This window comes from Pseudophryne corroboree, chromosome 6 (assembly GCF_028390025.1).
Source record: "Pseudophryne corroboree isolate aPseCor3 chromosome 6, aPseCor3.hap2, whole genome shotgun sequence".
Classification (NCBI taxonomy): Eukaryota; Metazoa; Chordata; class Amphibia; order Anura; family Myobatrachidae; genus Pseudophryne; species Pseudophryne corroboree.
Genome location: NC_086449.1, coordinates 269,240,230 through 269,260,954, shown reverse-complemented (window position 1 = coordinate 269,260,954; position 20,725 = coordinate 269,240,230). Strand labels below are relative to the sequence as shown.

At 45.4% G+C, this 20,725-nt stretch overlaps 1 long non-coding RNA gene across 1 annotated transcript in view; it reads right to left on the bottom strand.

Annotated features, from left to right (window-relative positions):
• Positions 1 to 806: 806 nt before the first annotated feature.
• The window catches only part of LOC134932019 (uncharacterized), a 60,670-nt gene continuing 40,751 nt past the window's right edge, over positions 807 to 20,725 (bottom strand). Inside the window, exons 2-4 of the long non-coding RNA XR_010179226.1 lie at positions 7,963 to 8,096; positions 2,529 to 2,670; positions 807 to 1,131 (exon numbers count right to left, since the gene is read on the bottom strand). This is a non-coding gene — a long non-coding RNA (uncharacterized LOC134932019). The remainder of the gene's footprint in view (positions 1,132 to 2,528; positions 2,671 to 7,962; positions 8,097 to 20,725) is intronic.

The window sequence follows — 20,725 nt, the reverse complement described above, 5'->3', positions numbered from 1 at the left end:
AGGCACACACACATACAAACATCTACAGTATACACATACACAGTGACACATGTATACATACATAGTCACACATGCAGATATAGATACAGTCACACACAGCTATACATATACACAGTCACACTATGTAAACATACAAAGTCACAATCATACATACTGTAGTTACACACATACACAGGAGCAGATCAAACCATAGGGAAAGTTCCCTCTTAAGGGGGGTACATACGGAGAGATCCGTGCTTAAATTCTAAGCAATCTGACTAGAATGCTTAGAAATTAAGCACGGATCTTTGCGTGTGTTTGCCCATAGCGATAGCGAATCACGGCCCCGTGCGTCGCTAGCGCTGACTATGTGAGGTGAAGAGCTATCACTGCTATGTGAAGTGAGCAGCCCCCTGTCGTCCCCCCTCCTCGCTCAGCACACATCGCGCTGTGTGCTGAGCAGGGGGAGAGATGTGTGCTGAGCGGTCTGTGATAGATGGCTCTGCACACATCTCCCCGTGTGTACGGGGCTTTACACTGCCTGCCGAGCTGGCTCACAAAGGGCTTATTCATACGTCTGCCAGGCCGGCTGCCATGCTTACAAGATTTGCGTTCCACTGTGCAACATAAACCGAAAGCTGTCATTTGCTCTGGCTACCGGGCACTTCCTGGTGACGTTAGCTGGGATCACTTGCATCTATGACAAGACATTTCTTTTATTAACAGTTTCTTATACAGAGCAGCAAATTCCATTGCGCATTACAATTGGTAACAGTGTTAACATAAACAAAACAATTGAAAACAGTGAAAAAAAACAAGATTGGGTAATAATAGACAGTCATAAAGGTAGGAAGGCCCAGCACGCAAATTTACAATCTAAAGGGATTGGATGTCCTTCAATCCAGCTTTCATGTGATAGGCAGGGAGTTGAGAAGAGGAGCATGCATGCCTTGTGTAATGTTTCTGCTGCGTCTCTTGGAAGTTGCTCAGTGTCCAGCAGCACAGGATGTTGCATTGAATGCTGCGCGACTTCTGCATTTCTCTCTGTCGCACAGAGCTCTATGACACTACCACACAGCACTATTCCAATAAGAAGTGGAGAGCGCTGGCAACTAGAATGCTCCCTCTGCTGTTCATCTCATAGAGCTGTCTCTAAGAAGAAAGGGTAAGAGAATACTTTTGTTTTCAGTCACATGAGGAGTGATTTAGTGCTGCTCTAAATAAGAAACAACATCCCTACTGCTCCCTACTCTTTGCTCCCGCACATCAGCCCTACTTACTCATACCGACTGCTCCCTATAGTCTATTTACTCATCATTCCTCCTACACTACTCCATATAATCTGTACCCACTCATCAGCTCTACCTACTCATCCCTCCTGCTCCCTACTCATCTCTGTGGCTCCCTACTCTATGTACCTACTGCTCCATACTGCCAGTATCAATTGACACCCCCATCCCCACACCTGTACCTGCTATTCCTGCTCCCTATTGCTACCTCTCAAGCTCCTAGTCCCTGACGTTCCTTTCTGTGCTCACTGCTCCTCATATTTCTGATCTACTGTACACTTTACTACTACTACTACTACTACTACTACTACTACTGTGTCCTCTCCTGGGGTGGGGTGGCCAAGCCAGCGCTATGTTTGTATATAGTATGGTGGATGTGTTGGCAGGGTGCCCTGCAGTGTTACTCCTGTATGATAAAGCACTAGCGATGCTCTGTTGCTCCAGCTGGTGCCTCCCAGCAGGTAGGAACAATATTATCAATTCTGGAGGCTACTTAAAAATATAGTTTAGATAATGGCAGGAGCAAACTTAAAGCAAGTCTGACCGCAAAATGTTGCCTTATAATTTCTTCTTTCAACAGTTATACACTATCGTTTGATATGGCATGTGGCCAAATTAAAATATGATCCCAATCTTAACTGTCCACAGGATAAACTGTGTCGTTACCTTTATTAAATTAGTTGCTACTGTCAATTATTGTTTGTGTCTGGTCTTCAAGATATGAAGCAGTCACACACACCCCATCTAATGGCTTCTTTTACCTCACCTTTCTTTCCAGAGGACATTTTCAATTTGTACAACAGGACGAGTTTATTTCTATCTAGTAAATACACATTTTGCTTTTTTGTTTACAATTTTAGAAAAAAATGTTCAAGAATGAGTATCCTGATCGCCGCTTTCTATTGTATTGTACATCCATAGCATCTAATCTTTGTCTATTAAAAATCTCAATTTTCCAGATGCAGACCCAATAGAAACATCATGGCCTCTGGTGGTCTCAGCTGATATGAGTGTGGTAAAGAGTATTTAGGTATAGTCTGTGCAGATCAGAGTGTTGTTTGGTGTGCCAATAATTAACTATTTGGGAATGTTGGCCAGTAGAAAGTGTGTATCTAAGTGTCGGGCTACAACTAACGGTAAGAATGAAAAAGAAATGAGAAACATTTATTGAATTGCAAAACAATGGACAACTTATCATCATTGTCTCCACCTTCTAACCCCCCGTTACTCCATTATAATAAAGTGCAGAGTCTGACTTACCAGTGGCTTGGTGATTCTCTTATTCAGTAGATCGCCTTGAAGCAAGGAGCAGTGCAATGACCAGGATGGGTGCAGTTGTTTCTTGTAACTGATCTCTTATACTTTGCATGAGATGCTTATGTTCATCTCACTGCAAAATAGACTGTTGGCAAAAGAGTTAGCAATGTGCCAGTAATCCTGCCAATTGAGAACAATCTACAGCCACTTACCCCCAGTTCTCTTCAGCTTCATCCCCCATGTTTCTGTAGTTCTAGCCCTACAGTGTCTTCACAGCTCCAGCCAACCCCCTTCTGTCTCTCCATGCTCCTTTTGTCTCTTCAGCTACCCAGTGTCTCTCCAGCTCCAGCCAGCATCTCTTCTGTCTCACCAGGGAGCTCTATTCTGTCTCCCCAGCCAGCTTCTCCTTTGGGTCTCTCCAGCTCCATCTACCCTTCTTTCTCATCAGCCAGCCCTCTTTCTGACTCATCAGCCAGCCCCCCTTCTGTCTCTTTAGTGCCAGCCCTCCTTTTGTCTCTTCAGCTCCAGCCCTCCTTTTGTCTATTCGGGCTCTCAGCATCTCCCCAGCCTGCCCCTTCTGTCTCATCAGCCAGCCCCCTTCTGTCTCATCAGCCAGCCCCCTTCTGTCTCATCAGCCAGCTCCCCTTGTTTCTTCAGCTCCAGTCCTCCTGTCTCTTCAGCTCTCATTCTTTCACTCTAGCTCCAGCCCTCCTTTTGTTTCCACAGCTCTAGCCCCCCTCTTGTCTCACCAGTCAGAGTCCCCTCTGACTCTCCAGCCAGTCCTCCATATGTCTCATCAGCCAGCCCCTCTTCTGCCTCTTCATGCTCCCAGTGCCAGTCCCCTCTTTGGTTCTCTCCAGCCAACCCCTCTTATTGGGTCTCTCCAGCCTACCCACCCCTTTGGGTCTCTCCAGCAAGTCCCCTTCTGCCTGTCCAGCCAGCCCTTCTTCTGTCTCTACAGGCTGTAGGTGACTACCCAGCCAGCCCACTTCTGTATTACCAGCCAGTCATCATTTTATCTCATCAGCCAACCCACCCTATATCTCTCCATGCTCCAGACACCCTTCTGTCTCTACAGCTCCAGCCCTCCTTCTGTCTCTCCAGCTCCAGTCCCATTCTGTCTCTCCAGCCAGCCCCCTTCTATCTCTTCAGCTCCAGCCCTCCTGTCTCTTCAGGATCCCAGTGCCAGCCCCCTTTTACGTCTCCAGCCAACAACAGCCCCCCCCCCCTTTGGATCTCTCCAGCCAGCCCCGGTTGGTCTCTCCAGCTAGCCCCCTTCTGCCTTCCAGTTTCTATCTCTACAGGCTCCCAGTGTCTACCCAGCCATCCATCCCTTGGTTTCTCCAACCAACCAACCACCCTTCTGCATCACCAGCCATTCTCCATTTTTCCTCATTAGTCAGCCCATCTTCTGTCTCTCCAGCTCCAGTCCCGTTTCTGTCTCTCTAGCTCCAGCCCCCTTCTGTCTCTACCACCAGCCCATCTTATGTTTCTCCAGCTCCAGCCACCCTTCTGTCTCTCCAGCTCCAGTGCCCTTTCTGTCTCTCTAGCTCCAGCCCCCTTCTGTCTCTACCACCAGCCCATCTTCTGTTTCTCCAGCTCCAGCCACCCTTCTGTCTCTCCAGCTCCAGCCACCTTTCTGTCTCTCCAGCTCCATACTGTCTCTCCAGCCAGACCCTTTCTGCCTCTTCAGCTCCAGCACTAATTCTGTCTCTTCAGGATCCCAGTGCCAGCCGCCTACTATCTCTCCAGCCAATCTCCCCCTTCTTGGATCTCTCCAGCCAGCCCCCCTTTGTCTCTCCAGCCAGCACCCTTTTGGGTCTCTCCAGCCAGCCCCCTTCTGTCTCTTCAACTTTGGTCCCCCTTCTGCCTCTTCAGTCTCCCAGTGCCACCCCACGCTGTCTCTCCAGCCAGTCCCACCCTTGGGTCTCTCCAGCCAGACCCCCTTTGGATCTCTCTAGTCAGCCAATCACCAGCGGCTGCCGAGCCATGGACCCCACACCATCTACACTGAGTAGAAGCAAGGGGAGGGCTTCCCCCTCTGTCCTTGAACGGAATTTCAGTCCTGGCAGTCCTCCTCCCCCACCACCATCCCTCTGAAGATGGCCCTGCGCATAAGTATGTTGGGACAGCGATACCTATCAACGTACAGGACCCCCTGACTACACACTGGATTTCTGTGCACGATATGCATGGTGGCCATCAACTTTCTATTATCAGGATTTGCTGGACTCAATATCATGTGCTTATCAATTATAGATGAATATAATTAAACACTGCTTTTACTTATTCAATATAACTGTGTTTGAATTTTAATCAATAACCAGTTTAACTGACCCTTAATTAATATACCCAACCGGTGTTGTGCTAAACTGGTGGATACTTCAAAGATATCTTCAGACTACAGGATTCCCGTACTGCCGTACATTTTACTACATGTTAGCCAACTCTACCACATTGTATATTTCTAGTGTTGTGGTACTAGTTGTAATTGTTATAATACAAACCAAGGCATCTAAGTGACTAACTTACAGTTTAAACACTTTGCAACTCTGTTTACATTTTAATTTTGGAAACAAAGCATACAAGTATAAACTATATGGAATAGGGATAGTTTTCTCTGTAATTATTAATTCAGGAATATCACATATATTCATAGAACAAGTAATATTGTCATGTTAGGGTGGATTTCTGTGTAAATTTTCATCTTCAAGTGAAAACATTCCTAATCAAGATCATCTAAATAATCTCATAGGAAAGAGCATTCCAGGTCACACTAGACATAGAAATACACAACACATTCCCATGTGTAGCAGTAAGGATGCCTTACACTGGAGGATATGATGTTTAGTTATATGCCTAGTATGACCTGAAATGCTCTCTCCTAGGAGCATATTATACTGCTGATGAAATATTCCTAGAAGAAAAACATTTAGTTATACAGGATTTAGTTCTCCATAGTACAATGCAGAAACATTTCATAAAATACTGAATACTGTGAATCCTTCTACTTTATCTCAGCCTACTTTGGGTATGACCAGTGGCGGATCCAGGGGGGGGCACTCGGGCCCGTGCCCCCCCTGTCGTTTGTGCCTCTGTCCCCCGTCCGTCCGTCCCCCGGCGCCGCACAGGGAGATGACGGGCGCCCGCTGAGATTGTGTTACCAGCGGGCGCCCGTCTCCCTGCACAGCGGCAGCCGGAGGCAGGAGCTCAGTACTGAGCTCCTGCCTCCGGCGCTGTCACTGTGTGGCGTGCGCTATGGGAGAGACGTCAGTCATGACGTCTCTCTCATAGTGCTGAGGAGAGGACGCCAGGAGGAGGAGTACTGCAGCGGTCTGGAAGCGGGAACGTGGCTTGGTAAGTATGTTCTCTTTTCTCTACCTCAGTGCAGCGGGGGCATCTACTGGGGGCAAACTAGGGGGGGACATTACTACTGGGGGCATCAACAAGGGACATTACTACTGGGTGGGGGGCATTACTACTGGGGGCATTATTACTGGGGGAATATTACTACTGGGGGGCATCAACAAGGGGCATTACTACTGGGGGGCATTACTACTGGGGGCATTATTACTGGGGGGGCATCTACTGGGGGCATTACTATTGGGGGGGCATCTATTGGGGGCATTACTACTGGAGGCAGCTAATGGGGACATTTTTACTGGGGGCCATCTACTGGGGGGCATCTATTGGGGGCAAACTCCTAGGGGGCATTACTACTGGGGGCAAACTACTGGAGGACATTATTACTGGGGGGCATCTACTGGGGGCAAACTACTGGGGGACATTATTACTGGGGGGCATCTACTGGGGGCAAACTACTGGGGGACATTATTACTGGGGGGCATCTACTGGGGGCAAACTACTGGGGGACATTATTACTGGGGGCCAACTACAAAGGGGATAACTACTGGGGGCATACTACAGGAGGGCATTACTACTGGCGGCATAACTACAGGGGCATTACTACTTGGGGGCTAAACTACAGGGGGACCAAACTACTGGGGGCATAACTACAGGGGCCAAACTACTGGGGGATAACTACAGGGCCAAACTACTGGGGGCATTACTACTGGGGGCTAAACTACAAGGGGGACATAACTACAGGGGCTAAACTACAAGCAGGCAAACTACTGGGGACATTACCACTGGGAGGCTTAACTAAAGGGGGGTAAACTACTGGGGTCATAACTGCAGGGGCATAACTACTAGGGCGCTAAATGACTGGGGGCATTACTACAGGCAACATTACTACTGGGGGCAATACGGGCATTGCATAAAGGGCACCACTACTATGGGGTCTATATAAGGGGCACTACCAGTACAGTGGACATTGCATAATGAGCGCTACAACTGTGGGCATTGTATAAGAAGCGCCACGTCACATGCACCGAAGCCGCACGCAAATGTACTTGCCCCTTCCATGGTGCCCCCCCCCTATAATTTTCTTCTGGATCCGCCCCTGGGTATGACATCCTAAAACTCGCAACAGCTCCACATTGTGTTTCAAGGTAACATCTAATTCCTACTTTTCCAGGTTTAAATATTTGGGTTAAACTTTGGAAACAAAGGAACATTATTCTATTTTAATCTTGCAAGAATGTGCTGGTGAATTCAAATTAGCAGAGGAAGACCCTTGGATTAAGCTGCCAATGTCAAAGAAGTTAACCATTTCCAACTTATACAAAAGAGTTATTTTAATTATTGGTGTGTATATATTTGTGGTTTAAATCTATGCTTATTGGGGGTCATTCCGAGTTGTTCGCTCGTTATTTTTTTCTCGCAACAGAGCGATTAGTCGCTAATGCGCATGCGCAATGTCCGCAGTGCGACTGCGCCAAGTAAATTTGCTATGCAGTTAGGTATTTTACTCACGGCATTACGAGGTTTTTCTTCGTTCTGGTGATCGTAATGTGATTGACAGGAAGTGGGTGTTTCTGGGCGGAAACTGGCCGTTTTATGGGTGTGTGCGAAAAAACGCTACCGTTTCTGGGAAAAACGCGGGAGTGGCTGGAGAAACGGAGGAGTGTCTGGGCGAACGCTGGGTGTGTTTGTGACGTCAAACCAGGAACGAAATTGACTGAACTGATCGCAGATGCCGAGTAAGTGTGGAGCTACTCAGAAACTGCTAAGAAGTGTCTATTCGCAATTTTGCTAATCTTTCGTTCGCAATTTTGATAAGCTAAGATTCACTCCCAGTAGGCGGCGGCTTAGCGTGTGCAAAGCTGCTAAAAGCAGCTTGCGAGCGAACAACTCGGAATGAGGGCCTTTATACGGAAGGCTAGTATTGCAAAGGCAGGACTTTGGCAAGATGACCGTGCTTCAGGTGCTCTGTTTCTGGTTTGTGGTTTTATTCTTGTTTGTTCAAGTACAACAGTGCAGATCTAATGTTTGTTAGTCAACTATCTGTGAGGGTAAGTAGTTACAGGGATCTTACCAGGGTCGCAAAACGTCTCGTATGTAGTTGTGTTGTTCTCCTTGGGGCGTATTTACTTTGCCATATATTATAGCCTATACTCGCCTGCTAACCATACTCAGGACTTGCTGCTACACCAATATGAGCTTGAAGAGCTGCAATATAGCACAAAATGGGTTACTTACTTACTCACATTACAAGAGTCATTTATGCTGAACTCATTTTACACAGTGCACATCATACCTATGTACTGTATGTGTAATTTTCGCATACACAAGTACTGGCTCTCATCTTTGCTATGATTGTGGTTTTGAGGACAGGACTGAAACTTCAGACCAGGTGCTTGTAAAAATGTCACCGTTAAGCATGGCCTACATTACTTTAAACACTTAACTGACAATTTAACTTTCCAAAAACCGCTCATAAGTTGTCTTATTTTATTTAATACAGTATTAAATGTACAAATACATTAATTAAACAAATATTTACATAGGGGGTGTTTAGCACCCCCGCCCCCCGTGGCCAGTGTAATTGTATTATTATTTTTAAGGAAAAAAAACAGCATCATATTCATTCACTTTCCCATCCCCCATAGGCATTACTACCCCTCCTCCACATGCACAGCGTGGGTTAGGGGAGACTGATTCCAGTTCCCCAGCGCTGGCTTCCCTGATTTCTACAGCCGCCAGGTATTCACAGTTGGGGTAGCGCTGGATTCTCCAGCAGCTGCTGCGCTCTGCAGCTGCCGGGTATATACACAGGGGGCCAGTGTCGGACTGGAGCATGAAGGGCCCACCGGGGGTATGCAGTGGTAGGGGCCCATGATTAGAGGTGTGGCCAGCCTCCAAAGGGGGTGTGGCCAGCCACCACAGAGGTTTGGCTAAACATTATAGAGTACCTGGTCTGGACTCCTTGATAATTTATATAGTAAATTAATGCTAGTGCATGCATGATAATGTGCCAGATTAATGACAGCAATGTACTGTAGAGAATACATTATAATCCTGTGCAGTATAAGGGAACATATGTATAATATATAATTCAAGTGCACAGTCTAGAACCAGATCCCTAGAGGAGGAGGGCTTCACAGGCAGTGGGGCCCACCGGTGGTTTCCCTTTTACCGCTGTGGGCCAGTCCGAGCCTGCAGGGGCCTGTCCTGGCTTCACCTGTGGCTGCTGCAGTGGCGGGTGGGATGTGCTGCGGGCTGCCCAATTACTGCTGGCCACAGTGATCCGGACATAATGGGGTGGAGCCACGGGTGCAGAGAGTCCAGGAGGTCCCTCTGAGATTGGCGGCTATTTTCTTTCATACACTTCTTTACATGCACATATTTCTGTGCTTTCTGTACAACGCTATGTACAGTTCCATTCAAATGGTCTCTGTTCATTAAGGTTTTGGAGGAAACCTTCTGATGGTAAAATGATAAACAAATTTCCCAGAGTCAATCCATCTTATGCAATTGTACAGATAACAGGAAAAATGAAAAAAAAGCTCCACTACAGGTGCTTTATATCATATACAGCTTACTTACATATTTGTACAAAAACACATATTCTTTGGGCTTAGCCTTCCATCTGTAATCTGGAAATGGCCCCTCCATTTCCCCATTGATAGACAGCTCAGAGTATTCAGTATCATTCTTCTTTAATTTGCATCATCATGATTGCTTTCACAGCTACTCTGATGCTGGCAGTGTTGGACCAGGCATTTCACAACTTTAGCCTAAGCTCCTGTCAGACAGAGACAGTTGGTGCTTATTGCTCAATTTACTCTGTTCCGTTTATCCAGCTGTGGGAGATGCAATTTCCTTAATTCCCAAACAGGGCTGCCATGAGTAATTGTGGAGCCAGGTACTGCCAGAACTCCTGCGGCCCCCACAACTTTCTGTTCTGGGTGCCAGTTTCTATTCCCAGGACAAGACCGCAGGACATCAGGTGGCGACGACCGTAGACAGCCATAGAAGGACAGCACAAGCAGTATTACAAATGTGGAGCTAGCAGTGAGCCAATCAGAGCTTGTGGACTGGAAGCCAATCAGGAGCTGCTTCTGCGGCTGCTCCTGATTGGCTGCTGGTCCGTGAGCTCTGGCTCTAAATTCAAAATGTCACCGGTGCTGTTCCTCTATGGCAGTCTGCGGTGCACTCCAATTCACACCTCTTGTGGTGTGGGACTGAGAGTAGAGTCTCGGCAGTCCTCCCCTGATGGCGGACTGATCCCAAACAGAGCTCAATCGTTTTAATTTAAAAGCCACATTTCCATTTCAATGCCACACGTCAAGCTTGTATATATGTTTCCAAGCAGGGACGGATCATTAGGAATGAGGTGCAGGCGGCCACCGTGGGCCCAGTGGATGCTGGGGATAGGAACATTTTGCCCACAAACATGAATGATAGATTCTCCGACCTGAAATTCCAAAGCAAAAATCTCGCCCACAATCTCCCGATATCGAGCAGTGTGTGTGTGCATTCTCAATAATCTGCCCATATTTCCTTTGTTTTCCTATCACTATGTCCTCCTCCTTATGCGTGGACATATGCAGTATGATGTGATAGAAAATTAGTAACTTTAAAAAAATAGATATCTTTTATGTGTGTAGCTCAGATATTGGTGCCTACAATTTCCTGAAAAATCTGGCAATTATCAGGACAACCAAAAATATCTGACAGTGTAATAATAATAATAATAATAATTTTATTTATATAGCGCTCTTTCTCCAACAGGACTCAAGGCGCTTTACAGATATCAAAAACAATGCACATGGTGTGGCCTGACTGCTAAAGGAGACAGACACCTTTTACAGGAGCTCCTGAAAAACGGGGCTTAAACATCTATAAATAGCCCATTTCTGGGCTCAATCAAGATCCTTAGCAGCCTCACTGTCTCTCCTATCCCCACTGCAGTGCCCCTGTCTGAGCCGCGGAATCGGGGAGTAGTTTTTACTGCTCCCGCGGATTGCGGCCTAAGAGACACACAGAAGCCGGGGCCTCGATTTATCCCCCATACCGGCGGTGGCTTCGAGGACCTCGAGACAAGACCGTGGGCTCCTCCAGGACGTTGGACACCCGCGCTGAAGCTGGCCACGGCTGGGAGACACACCTCGCCACACGCCGCCTGCCTCTGCTGCCCGGGAACGCTGTCACCTCAGACGCCGGACGAGACCGCGAGAAGACCGGCGGCCGTCTTACCAGCGCGTCTACGGCTACCTGCTGCTGCATCTCTCCCGCTGGGCCCCAGAGTGAGTACACCTTACGGACCTGCGGTCTGAGGGGTCCCAGCGGGGGAGGACGACCATAAAGAATCGCCCTGAGTCGGGGGTTCGCCGGACGGTAGTGGCCGGGGTCTGGGCCTGTAGTGCACCTGCCTGGGAGCCTCTCACCCTGGGGCCTAGAATATATGCATATATATATATGCTAGATAATCAGCCACTGGAGCACAGGCAACCAACTCTGCCTTCCCCCCACCTGACCCCCCCCCCCCCTCCCCCGGCTACTACTACTATACATATACTCATACCCCTATATATATATATATCAATAATAAAAAAACAGAAAAAAAAAAAAAAAGACATAGGGGAACAGACGGAGAAAGCGAAAGCCTGACACCCCCTATAGCCTGCAGGCTAGTAGTGCGTATTAGAGAAAAGGCTGGAGGAATACTTGGTGGACACTGGCTCCCACTGATTAACCTATCGACCTTCAGGAGTGGGTCATATTTGACGATTCGTTTGAGCCATTACTCCATCTACACCTGCGAGAGATATTTCCACACTTACAGCTCCCCGAAGATACCCCTCAGTAAATTGTCTCACAATCCCATCCCTACACATATTTTCAGTCAGCACTAGGATTGCGGAGGGTCCAGATCAGGACACTCTCCCTAGGGGGCTACTCAACACAGCCCACTGGACCGCGATCTAGATATACCTGAGCCTGTTAATGCTATGGACAAATTCATGTCTAAACCATTACGTAACCCACGGGGTGCTCAGTTGGGTAAAGGCAAAAATCGTGAAAATCCCACTAGCAGTACCCCTGTATCCCCGACGTACAGTCAAGGCTCTAGTCCTAGGGGGCAACCCACACCAATTATGGATCTTTCCAAATCCTTCACCACGAATGAAATTACAAATATACTCTCATCTCTGCTAGATCAAAAACTGGCACCCTTAAAAACCTCTCTGGATTCAGCGCTTGCACAACTCACAGCCCATGATCAACGTATCTCCGAGGCAGAGCAACGAATTTCGGATCTAGAGGATGATCTGTCAACAGCTAAAACGACCCAGATGGAACACGACAAGCTGATGGTATCTTTGCAAGACAAATTAGAAGATTTGGAAAATCGGAATAGAAGAAATAATGTACGTCTGGTGGGCTTGCCAGAATCAGTGAAATTCTCCGAACTCATGGCCCTGGTCTCCCAGTGGCTACCCAGCCCAGAGAGCTGGGATGCGTATCAGCCACGGGCTCCATCCTAGTGGAACGTGTCCATCGGATTGGTCCCGATCGCCAGTCCGGCAGAGATAGACCCAGACCGGTCATCATGAGAATTCTCAATTATGCTGATAAAGTCCGTTTGCTGGAGGCCTATAGGAAATACACGGACCTTAGATACCAGGACTCCAGGATTCTATTGTTTCAAGACTTTTCATATCTGGTTGCTGCAAGAAGACGAGAGTTCTCACCTGTTTGCAAACGTCTATACGAGCTAGGCCACAGATTTGCGCTGATATATCCGGCCAAGCTAAGAATCACCTATGGTGGGAAAACCCACTTTTTTGAAACCGCACAGGAGGCCAGGAATTTCGTGAACTCCTTGGATGCAGCTCTTCTATCGGGTACAGATGATGCTGATTGACTCTAAGTATCCTTCTCAAGTGGGCCGAAAGCCACCTCTGACTGACCCATTCATATTAAAGTCAAATAATTTTCTCTTGTTTGAAAAGTTATCTAGAATGTATCTCAACACTGTAGAGATAGATTGCTGCCGAGGCTGGAGCTCGAGAAGGGCCGTGACCCGACAGTACCAAATTAGCTATGTTCTTCTGTTTATTTCTCAATGCTCCTTTCCCCCTCTACAAAAGCCTCTATTACTCCTTTTCTTATTATATTCCTTCCCCCTCACCCTACTTTCTCATCTTTTGTCATACTGTTTTGGAATATGGTGCCCCTGGTTACCAGGTTGGAGGACACCCTCCGCAAACGTCTTAGTGCTCTCCATTTGGAGGCTGACATTGGTTAATAGGGCGCCCATATGGGTTCGCAAAATGTTAAAATGGTTCTGTAACTTAGTTCTTAATATTGATACTGTACACACACATAGTTCACATATTGTGATAGGAATGTACTTGATGTTTTACATTTGTTATTTCTCATCATCGATCTATAACGGTCCGCTCGCTGGGACGGACTGAGATCGACGGTTATGGTACATTGTTTTTCGATGTTGGCGTAGGGTCGGTATCGGCTGATGTCGTCGACTCATGATCCTCCAACAATAGTGCAATCACGATTTAGATTAGTGTCCTGGAACGTAGATGGACTTAATACTCCCATCAAACGGAAAAAGGTCCTTACCTATTTGAAACGACTAAAACCTGATATAGTGTTATTGCAGGAAACTCATTGGCGGATCTCCGATCCCAATGTACTACGAGATACGTGGGTGGGAGAGTATAGAACAGCCTCCTACACATCCAAACGCAGAGGCGTCCTCACTATTCTCAATAGATCACTGCCTGCCACTATCATAGATAGTTTGGTTGATCAAGAGGGTAGATTCCTGTTCTTAAAATTAAAAATATTAAACCCGCTCTACACGATAGCTAATATATATGCCCCTAACGGCCCTAATGCATCTTTCTTCTCTGATATATACGCGGATTTGCAGGGTTGGGCAGAGGGGGAAATTATCATGGGAGGGGACTTTAATTGTGTACAATCTGCTGGTCTAGATAAAACATCTATGTCTGGTGCATCCGCAATTACCACTCCTCCCTCACTCACACTACTTACCTCTTCTTTACGACTAACCGATCCGTGGAGAATGCTCAACCCAGACGCTCGAGAATACACCTTCTACTCCCACCCACACCGTTCCTCCTCTAGATTAGGCTATTGGCTAATCACTGATTCTCTTTTGCATCATATAGTGGATACTAAAATCGAGCCAATCTCACTCTCAGAACATGCCCCAATTTGGATATCAATCACTCTAGATACCCCCTTACCCAGGTCCTATAATTGGCGTTTCCCCGCATATTTAGAAACTTCTGAGGACTTTGATAAATTCCTTAACTGTACTGAAGACAATAAAATTCATGAGAACGACATTAATTTATTTTGGTCGGCCTCGAAACCAGTTGTCCGTGGACAAATACTAGAATATGTTTCTAGAAAACGCAAACAATTGAATACCCAGTTGTGTGATCTAAGCAAGGCCTTAACTGAAGCATATAATACAATGTTATTAAATGATTCCCCAGACAACAAACAAAACTACGCTGATGCGAAACATCTTTATGATGCACGTTGCACTGAACAAGCCAGCTTCTCCTACGATGTCTACCGGAATAAATTCTTCCGAGGGGGTAATAGGTTGGGTAAATTACTGGCCAACTTAGTGAGATCATCTACCGTCCCTTCTCGCATAACTAGCTTACACACTGATCCAACCACTTCAACTATGAATACGCAAGCTATGTCAGACACCTTCCTACAATATTGTACCAACTTATACGCGGCACCTTTAGATAGCCCCACAGAGGGTATGAAGTTTCTAGATAAAGCTGACCTGCCCACATTAACAGAAGAAGAGCGGGAATCATTAACATGCCCCGTAACAGACACAAAGCTACTGTTTTTGATTAAATCACTCCATAATGGGAAATCGCCGGGCCCAGATGGGTTTGGGGCAGTATACTATAAGATGCTAGCTCCCCACATAATACCATATTTATTGACATTATTCAATGCAATGTTGAATGGCTCACCTCCCCCCCCGAGATTCACCGAAGCTAGAATAGTAGTATTCCCTAAACCGGGTAAAGACCCTTCCTATGTCCAGTCCTATAGACCCATATCCCTTCTCAACCAAGACCTAAAACTATTCACCAAATTATTGGCCACTCGCCTCCAACCGATACTAATACGCATTCTACATCCAGCCCAAACGGGGTTTGTGAAGACTAGAACGTCAGTGCATAATGTGCGCACCCTGATAGCAGCAATACATAGTGTCAAAGACTCCACAACATCTAAAGCACTCGTGGTCAGCTGTGATGCCGACAAAGTGTTTGATCGGGTATCATGGGCGCACTTACTTAGAATCTTCCACACTCAACAATTCGGTGAGGGGTTCACTAAAGTCTTCAGTATGCTTTACTCTAATCCTCAAGCTCACCTAACCATTAATGGATTGAACACACCAGCCTTCTCTTTGCATAGAGGTACACGCCAGGGATGCCCCCTATCTCCCTTACTTTTTAACCTAGCTCTTGACCCACTGATACGCACTTGTGTGCAAAATGTTGCCTGGGAAGGATAAAAATTGGCCCACAACCAGTGAAGGTTTCGGCCTTTGCTGATGACCTGTTATTATATTTTAATGATCCCATACCGGCGTTCCCTTCTTTATTATCCACGCTCCATGATTTCCACTTGATTTCGGGCTTTTTGATCAATTTTGATAAAACAGAAGCTTTGGCTCTTGGCCCCAAAGCCACACAAAATTGGGGCTCCAGGTTCCCCTTTAAATGGGCGACTGGGTTTATAACCTACTTGGGTTTGCGCTTTTCACCTATCCTAGCTGAACTATATACGCTAAACTTATCGCGCGCCATTAATAAAATGATGGAAGATTTTACACGCTGGCAGAGCTTGCCAGTCTCATATTTGGGTAGATGCCACTTGTACAAAATGATTTCCTTCCCCCGTTTGCTATACCCGATCCAAATGCTCCCATTTCTTCTGACCAAACGAGATGTTCAAACAATTAACAAGGCCCTTAACACTTTCATCTGGACAAATAAGCGTCCACGTATAGCCCTTTTCAAATTGAAACAACCGACTACATTAGGTGGCGTGAATTTACCGTGCCCAGAGGACTACTCTCTAGCCGCTAACTATAGGTATGCCCTTGACTGGGTGAGAGGTTCCTCTGGCTACGCTAATACATTTCTAGAACAGCATATGCTACCCCAAGGTACTTTATCTACCATATTACACTTTCCAGACCCCTCCACACTGACGTCCATCCGTACGAATCCCTTACTGCTCGCTCCGTACAAAGCATGGCGACACCTTCGAAAACGCATGGGGCTGACACCTACCTACTCCTTATTCAAACCACTTCTCCATAACCCAGACTTTCAAGGCGGGAACGCCAATGCAATTATCAAGACCTGGTATTCTCAAGGCTTACGTTTAGTGTATCAATTCTTGAATATCACCTGTACCGAAATGCTCACCCTGTCTCAATTAAAACAAACATTTCCAAACCTGCATATACCACTATTTGCATATTTTCAAATCCGCAGCTTTGCAACACAATTGAAAACACGCCTACGGCCAGCAGACTATGCCTTTCCCCTAGACGTCCAACTACGCTTAAATCCTCACTCTTCCTATCCAACATCCTTTATCTATGCACACACCAGACGTCAGATAGATTTAGATAGTCAAACCACAGGTCTAGCTAAATGGTCGATCACCTTCCCAGACACCCCTTTACAGACCATAATACAATGGCACTTATTACTTAATAAATATTTGGTGTCTTCCTCATATGCAGAAATGCATTTAAAAATTTTACACAGGGCATACTATACTCCCCGTCTCAGATACCTCACGGGCATCTCTGATAACGCCCATTGCTTCAAGTGTTCCTCACCTGATGCAGACATCATTCATTGCCTTTGGTCATGCCCTATAATACAAATATTCTGGAAAGAAGTCTGTAACTACATTACAGCGACTTTAAATATTCCTCTCACGCCTACTTTGCGCTGGGCCTTCTGGAATCAATATGACCCTGATGGCTGTTCATTATCTCCAGGTAATAAATTATTACTAGCGCGGATAGCGGCAGCTTCAAAAAAGGCCATACTGTCTCAGTGGATACACAAAACCCCTATACCCATAACTCTCCTACTTTCTAAACTGACACATCTATACCAAATGGACTGGATAGAATACTCTCTTAGAGTGGAATCCAATTCCCCCAAATTCTTTACAATATGGCTACCCTATGTGGTAACTCTGCCACAATCAATTCGTGATGGCATGCGTAAAGTAGTTAAATATACTACTTGGTACAATACAGAGGTTCTCACGAGGGGATCACCGCCCTTCTAACCTTAACTTTATTATTTTAAGAACACCCTCTTTGCTTAGCTTAATTATACTGTTAATGACACCGCGAGACGACAATTCCCTGCTACATGTTTTGTAATATCCATAATATCCTTTTCACGTTATTCTCTAATCATTATATGTGATTGCTGTTGTACAGATGTAATGTACATTCCTACGTATCATTAACTTTGATATTGTCATAGATAAAGATGTTGTTAAACAGTTATCATGTAACATGTGAAATGTGAAATGTGTGTTACACCTATAATTTTTCTCCTAATAAACATATTTAAAAAAAAAAAAAAACAATGCACATGATACAGAGGATTTGAGTAATACAACAATAGACAAGCAACACAGACATAAAAGAAAACCTTAAGCACACAGAAAGCATAATGCAGGATTGGTGTAGGCATTTTGGGTAATAACTTCCAAGGGTTGTGTATTCCACCCTCACAAGGTACCAGGTGCGGCAGCCATCTTGGGCGCTCAGCGTAGGATTACCCAGGGTGGAATAGTCCACCCCTAGTAGAGATGACACAAAATGGGGGTGATTTCAGAGTCCTACAGTTCAGAGTAGGGTTCTATCGGGGATTTGTGACGACGCTGCCGGCCAATTCCACAAATACGACAATTTGAGAATTGCCGCATGCGCCGTACGGGGGTCACTTTTGACACACGGGATCATTTAAATACTTTCAGCTGCCACCAGCAAAGACTTTTCAACGTATTACGGACGTTACAGGCGTCTTTAGCTTTACCTGTCACACACACACTGCAATACTTAGAAAAATAGATAGGCGTGAGCCACACAGGCGTTGGAACTGGGGATTTTTTTCCCCTTTGCTCCCTTTTGTGGATCCCGAAGTCCAACCGGCACAAATCTGTAGTCTCCCACCCAATCATATCTTGCTCCTTATTTATTTGGGACTCAGCAAAACAAAAAATACAGCCTAGCCCCCACTCCATCTTCGATAGTGCCTCTCCTACATAACCATGCTTTTCCTCCTGGTATGCACAATACATCATTCCTCCCGTGGAAGAACAGGGGCATACGATTTCTTAATGATATCTCCACAAACGCACAATTTCCCCAATTCTCTCAAATTCAGGAGGATATATCTATTCCCACTAAACATTTTTTCAGTTCCTCCAAATTAAACATTTTCACTCTACTATACACCCGCTTATTACCAAACGGCCCCTGACTGCTTTTGAGGCATTGTGCCTTAGACATTCTTCCACCAGAGACCTGATTTCTCTCATATACACACTACTTACTGATGACCCCTTCCCCCGCCTTACCTCCTACGAAACGGCTTGGGAAACCGACCATCACACTACCCTAGCTGAGGACGAATGGACGGAGATTTGGGCCAATGCTGCCTTCAGCTCTTTATGCGTTAAGATTAAAGAGAATGCATAAAAATTACTTTACAGATGGTACTACGTCCCCTCTAGACCAGTGATGGCCAACCTTGAGACTCCAGCTGTTGTTGAACTACACAGTGTACTTAGTTTAAGTTAATGTGAGACATATGCGGCCATGCAAGTTTATTTCAAACAGACACTACTTAAGCCTATTTATGGTTACAGGCTGGATCAATTATTCGTTTTTATTTATTGTCTATTGTTATTGTGTGTATATTTTTAGAATACTAGTAATATACATTATATTTTAATAATTCGGGTATTTCTTTGACTCAATTGTTTGAAAAGGCAGTTGGGTGTCTGTTTTTAGACAGGAAAAAACAGACACCCAACCGACTTTTCAAACATTTGAATTCCCCCCATAATATATTTTTGTTTTCATTGAGAAGGATTGAACTGTCTGTTTTTTTTTTTTTCATAGAAGCAGAGGCCAGCTAATATACCAGGCACAGAAAACAGAAAGTGTGAGATGCAGTATGTTTACTACCACGGGGCCGCTACTTCTTTTACCTATCTATGGTTCTACAGAGGTATGCTTCTAGGCTACATCAAGAAGGGTTAGCCCGAGAATAAAAGCTGCTATGTTGGTAGCTTTTTTAAATTGTACTTATTTCTTTTCCTGTACAAATATGTAAATAAAAGGTGTTTGCGATATAGAACTGTAAAGGTGCCCATACACCAGGAAGAGGTATTGCATGTGCTCCTTCAACTCCCCACCAGCTCCTGGACTCACCTCATTGCAAGCGACAGGGTCAGATCATACCTGCTGCAGGTAAGATCTGAAAACCCTACTTACGACCCCCAGGAGCGCGCCTCAGATCGGAATCGTAAGTGGACCACACACAATGTGATCCACTTACTCGCAATACGTCGGCCTGATGCGCCGAGTCCTAGTTTAGGGGCACCTGTAGCTGTAGTTATATCCTATAAGATTTATTGACCTTGAGAAACTGAAAGTCATTCTGAAGGCAGAACTTTAATCAACAAATAAACTTTCCCAAGTCTGTGCATTATATTTGTGTCTATATTAATTAACATTAAAATGATCCACTATTAGTGTGCTTCTTTCTTTAATATTTATAAAACATATTCGTTATGTTTGGAGGGTGCAGGTATCAGAAGTCAGAAAATGCTGTTGACAAAAGTAAATAGTGTTTGAAGTTATAAATTTAAATTGTGTTTCCAACTTAATGGTGCTTTTTTAAAGTGTATATTTGTGGTTATAATATAACTAGCTGTTCTTTGCACAAAAGTTTCTGATTTTCACGGTTGTAAATATAAATGAGTGTTCAAAATTTGGCAAATCTATAGAGATGTAAATATGAGACGTCTTAATGTAAGTAAATATTAATCCATGGTTCTTGGCGTTACCTGAGGAGCACCCGTAGCAGATACGGTAAAAAGTGACAGGACCATTTTTATAGTTTATTAAATTCTACACACTTGAGGTGCAATCCAAATTTTGATCCGATTGTCTGTTTGGGCGTTATCGTTCACGCAACGCAAGTCACGCATCGGTAATGATGTCATTATGTCAACCCCCTTTTCATCCCCTTAGGGGAGGTTTATTAAACTTCTAATTACGCAGTTTTCCTATTTCCCACCTGAAGAATACCTATGTTACATTTCAGCTTCCTAACATATCGGGAAGTAAGAGAATTAGTGATGAGTCAGTGAGTGAGGGCTTTCGCATTTATATATATATTTCTCATACGTCCTAGAGGATGCTGGGAACTCCAAAAGGACCATGGGGTATAGACGGGATCCGCAGGAGACATGGGCACACTATAAGACTTTGAATGGGTGTGAACTGGCTCCTCCATCTATGCCCCTCCTCCAGACTCCAGTTAGACTCTGCCCAGAGAGACTGGACACACACTAGGGGAGCTCTCCTGAGTTTCTCTTGAAAGACTTTATGTTAGGTTTGTTATTTTCAGGGAGACCTGCTGGCAACAGGCTCCCTGCATCGTGGGACTGAGGGGAGAGAAGCAGACCTACTT